This window comes from Ursus americanus, chromosome 20 (assembly GCF_024610735.1).
Source record: "Ursus americanus isolate L20-20 chromosome 20, mUrsAme1.1.p, whole genome shotgun sequence".
Classification (NCBI taxonomy): Eukaryota; Metazoa; Chordata; class Mammalia; order Carnivora; family Ursidae; genus Ursus; species Ursus americanus.
The window spans coordinates 53,786,177-53,791,970 of NC_142146.1; positions in this window are offsets into that span (position 1 = coordinate 53,786,177).

Sequence of the window (5,794 nt, forward strand, 5' to 3'; positions counted from 1 at the left end):
GAATAAAATGAAAAACGAACAGTTTACAGCAACATTATTCATAATAGTAAAAAAAGTGGAAACAACCAAAATGTCCATTAACTAAGACCAACAAAGCGTGGTATGTCCATGCAACGGGATATTGTTCTCAGCAGTAAAAAGGAATGAAATACTGACACATGCTAAAACATGGGTGACCCTCAAAAACATTATGCCAAATTAAGAAAGTAAGTCATAAAAGACCATGTATTGCATGACTCCCTTTATCTGAAGTGCCCAGAATTGGTAGATCTATAGAGACAGAAAGCAGAGTAGTGGTTGTGTCAGTCTGGAGTTGTGGGGTAAAGGGAAGTGGCTGCTAATGGGAATGGGGTTTCTTTTTGCAGCAATGAACATGTTCTAAAAGCAGATTATGGTGATGGCTGCACAACTCTGTTGTGCACTAAAACCGTCACATTGTGCACTTTAAATGCATGGACTTCATGACATAGAATGATATCTCAATCCAGATTTTTTTTAAAGCAAAGCTAACAAAAGTTGGGAGGTAGAAGAGGGGCATGGGGTGAAGAGAAGAGCTGAAGCAGTAATATTATCTTACATACCAGGGGCTTAAGAGATAGTTGAAAACTGATAGAATAAGAAATGGAGGTTTAATGAACAAGTATAAGGATAACCGTTAGAAGAATTCGAAAATAACTTATCAAGGGGCGCATGGGTGGCTCGGTCGTTAAGCGTCTGCCTTTGGCTCAGGGCGTGATCCTGACATTCCGTGATCGAGTCCCACATCGGGCTCCTCCGCTGGGAGCCTGCTTCTTCCTCTCCCACTTCCCCTGCTTGTGTTCCCTCTCTCGCTGGCTGTCTCTCTCTCTGTCAAATGAATAAATAAAATCTTAAAAAAACAAACAAACAAAAAACCAAAAATAACTTATCAAAATTGGGAAGAGAAAGAGAAGAATGAAGGTGGAAGGTGTTAGTGAGCTAAGTCTTCGTCTTTCTTACTACGGGTAGTATGTACTATTTAACGTTGATTAAATAAAAACTAGAGATAGATGCATATTATTTAAAGTGTTGGATGTAACCCCAGTATCAGTAAAAGGTAGTTACCTCTGGGGAATGAATTGGGACAGAGACGAAAACTGAAGTTTCAGTAAAAATGCTTTTGTTCTGTTTTGTTTTTAACCACAAGCCAATAGTGCTTTAATTAAAGCAAAAAGAAAACAAAATAGACTATAAAATTAGTGAAACGAAGGGAAAATATTCGCATAGCTCTCCAAATACTCTATCTTGTATGAAAATATATTTTATATATATTCAATCCCCAACTGGATCCTTGAAAATTACAAACCAAATGAAAAAATTTCCATCCTGAGACTAATTTCAGTATTGCGTTCTTCCACAAAAGCCTTTAACACCGCCACCCTGTGGCAGCAAAAGTGAAACTTTATGTAAAAATTGTTATTTTTGTTTATATTATTCACGTGGCTAAAAATTCGAAAACTATATTTTAAAACATCATGTAATTAAAACTGTCTCTCCAACATTGTCCTTGGTGGGTTCTTTTCCATAGAGAATCCAATGTTGATAGTTTCTTGTGAATATTCTTCCAGAGTATTTTAAGCATGTTTAAGCAAATGTGTTGTTATATTTTTTAACACAAATATAGAATACTATATACATTTTGCATTTTCAGTCTTTTAACATTTGGGGGATTTTTCTATGTTAATACACAGAGTTTTCTTTAATTTTTTATTTATTTTATTACTTTTTTTTTTTTTTTTTTAAGATTTTATTTAGGGATGCCTGGGTGGCTCATTTGGCTAAGACTTTGCCTTTGGCCCAAGTCATGATCTCAGGGTCCTGGGATTGAGCCCTGCTTCGGGCTCTCTGCTCAGCGAATGTCTCTCTTCCTTTATAGTCATGTAATCACCACTACACTGAGGATACAGCACTTCTCCATCACTCTCAAAATCTCTCTTGTGCTCCTTTATAGTCAGTCATACTCTCCCCTCCCTAGTCCCGGGCAACCGACTCATAGATATTTTATTCTTATAATTTTGCCTATTCCAGATTGTCATATAATTGGAATCGAACAGTATGAAGCCTTTGAATTTGGTTTCTTTCACTTAGCAGAGTGCATTTTAAAATTCATTCATGTTGTGTATACCCATTTATTTCTTTTTATTGATGGCTAATCATCTATTATATGGATGACCAGTTTATCCATTCACCAGGTGAAGGAACTTTTGGATTGTTTATAGTTTTGGATGATGACAAATAATGCAGCTATAAATATTCATGTGCAGGTTTTTTGTGAGAATCAAGTTTTTATTTCACTTGAGTAAATACCCAAGAGCAGGATTGCTAGTTGTAGGGTAAAGTGTATGTTTGACTTGAAAAGACACTGCAAGACTGTTTTCCAAAGTGATGGGACTATTTTGCATTCCCACCAGGGATGTAAGACAGTCAGTTGCTTTGCATCCTTATCAGTACTTGGTAGTCTGGTTTTTTGTTGTTTTTAATTTTGGCCGTTCTAATGAAGGTGTGTAGTGGTATTTTGGAGTTTTTACTTACATTTCCCTCATGATTAGATGTTGAGCATCTTTTCATGTGTTTATTTGCCATGCATACATCATCTTCCACGAGTCTATGCAAATTTTTGCTCATTTTAAATTGGGTTATTTTCTTATTGAGTTTTGAGAATTTATGTATTTTGAGATTACACTGATTTCCTGCATTAGCATTTTAAGTTCTCTTCACCTTAATCTGGCACGATTCTTATAAAATTTATTCCTTGGATAAAATTTCAACTGTAAATACAGTTTTATCATCTTTTTAAATTTTGAAATTTTTATTTCTTTTTTATTATTTGTTCTTGGGGGGGGCAGAGGGGCGGGAGAATGAGAACGTTAATCAGGCTCCATCCCAGCATGGAGACTGACTCAGGCTCAGTCTCACGACCCTGAGACGATGACCTGAGCCAAAATCAAGAGTCGGATGCTTAATGACTGAGTCACCCAGGCACCCCTATCGTATCTTCTAGATGATACACATACATGAGGCTGTGGAAGAGGCCTGTTGGAGCTGCTCTGAAGCAGCTGCCATGTTGAGAGTGCATGGCCTGAAGGCACAGCAGGAACTGGTCTCTGAAGGTCACTAGGCTCCAGCGGTAAATAATAAAAATGGACACATGGCATCCAGAAGTGTCTTCCTCCCATAATAGTTCTGTGATGTCACTCCAGTGCTACTGACAAAGCCTAACATTGTGCCAGCTGGTAATGGAGAAATGTTTACATGGTCTAGCTCCAGTGTCACAAAGTAGTGCAAAGAAGGGTGGATTTGGAGATGAGAGAGAACGGATAATAGATATGCCTCTAAATATCTTTAAGGCGATTCCTTCTTTTCTATTTCTGCTATGTACTGCCCTATTCAGGACCTCCTTACCTCATGCTCAATTGCTCTAATATAAGCTTCCTAATTAGTCTTCCTGGCTCTATTCTTATCTTTCTGAAATCCAAGTTCAACAAAGTTGACAGAGTGATTTATTTAAAAATTTGAAAAGGACCCTCTCCCATTTAAAATCCCTAAGTCCCTTAGGGGGACTTAGTCTGGTCCCTTCCCACCACTCCCTGACGTGAACTTTTAGAGTAAAAATGATTACAGGCATACCTTTAAGATACTGTAGGTTTAGTTCCAGACCAGCTTAATGAAGCAAGTATCACAATAAAGTGAGTTGAATGAATTTTTTGGTTTCCCAGTGCGTATAAAAGTTACATTTATATTATTCTGTACTCTACTAAGTATGCAATAGCATTATGTTTAGAATGTACATATCCTAATAAAAAATGCCCTGTAGCTAAAAAATGCTAGCCATTATCTGAGCTTCAGTTAATCTTAATCTTTTTGCTGGTGGAGGCTCTTGCCTCAATGTTGATGGCTGTTGACTGCTCAGGGTGGTGGCTACCGAAAGCTGGAGTGGCTGTGGCAATGTCTTAAACTAAGACATTACTACAGTTTGTTGCATTGACTGACTCTTCCTTTCATGAATGATTTCTCTGTGACATGAGATGCTGTCTGACTGCATTTTACCCAGAGTAGAACTTCCAAAATTGGAGTCAATCCTCTCAAACACTGCTGCTGCTTTATCAACTAAGGTTATGTAATATTCTAAATCTTTTCCTGTAATTTCAACAATTTTTATATCTTCACCAGAAGTAGATTCCAGCTCAAGAAAGCACTTTCTTTTCTTTTTTTAAAAAAGATTTTATTTGAGAGAACGAGCGCAAGTGAGACCAGGAATGGAGGAGCAGAGGGAGACAGAGAAGCAGGGAGACCTAAAGATTTTATTGATTTTAGAGATAAAGAGCAGGGAGGAGAGAATCTCAAGCAGACTGCGCAGTGAGCATGGAGCATCGTACGAGCTTGATCCCACGACCCTGAGATCATGACTTAAGCTCAAGCCAAGAGTTGGATGCTTAACTGACTGAGCTACCCAGGTGCCCCAGCACTTTCTCTATCCACAAGAAGCAACTCCTCATTCATTCAAGTTTTATCATGAGATTGAAGCCATTCAGTCACATCTTCAGGCTCCACTTCTAGTTCTAGCTCTTTTGCTATTTCCACATCTGCAGTTACTTTCTCCACTGAAGTCTTGAATTCCTCAGTCACTCGCAAGGGTTGGATTCAACTTCCAAACTCTTCATGTTGATATTTTGACTTCTTCCCATAAAATAACTAATGGTCTTAATGGTATCTAAAATGATGAACCCTCTCCAGAAGGTTTTCAATTTACTTTGCCCAGATCCATCAGAAGAATCACTATGGCCTTACAAAATGTACTTTTTAAATGATAAGACTTAAAGTTGAAATTACTCCTTGATCCACAGACTACAGAACTGATGTTGTGTTCACAGGTATGAAAACGTTAATATCATTGTACATCTCCATCAGAGCTCTTGGGTGCTCTGCCAGTGGGCAGTCATATTCTGAAAGGAATCTTCCCCCCCCACCCCCAGCCCCCGAGCACTGTCTCAACAGTATGCTTAAAATATTCAGTAACCCATGTTGTAAACAGATGTACTATCATCCAAGCTTTGCTGTTCCAATTACAGAACACAGGCAGGGTCCATTTAGCATATTTCTTAAGGGCCCTAGGATTTTCAGAATGGCCAATATGCATTGGCTTCAACTTAAAGTCACCGGTTTCACTTGCCCCTAACAAGAGGGTCAGCCTGTCCTTTGAAGCTTTGAAGCCAGGCATTGACTTCTCCTCTCTAGTTATGAAAGTCCTAGATGGCATGTTCTTCTAATAGAAGGCTATTTCATCTATATTGAATTGAATATATTTTATTACTCATCATACTAGCTCTTCTGGATAATATGCTGCAGCTTCTATATTAGAACTTGCTGCTCATCTTGCACTTTTATGTTACGGAGATGCCTCTTTCCTTAACACTCATGAGCCAACCTGTTAGCATGAACTTTTCTTCTGCAGCTTCCTTACCTCTCTCAGCCTTCATAGAACTGAAGGGAGTTATGATCTTTCTCCAGATTAAGCTTTGACCTAAGGGAATGTTGTAGCTGGTTTGATCTTCTATCCAGACCACTAAAACTTTCTCCATCTCAGCAATAAGGCTGTTTTGCTTTCTTATCATTTGTGTGTTCACTGGAGTAGCACTTTTAATTTCCTTCAAGAATCCTTCCTTTGCATTCACACCTTGACTAACTGTTTGATGCAAGGACTTTGTACAAGAATATTATGAAAAATTATATGCCAACAAATTGGACAATCTAGAAGAAATGGATAAATTCCTAGAAA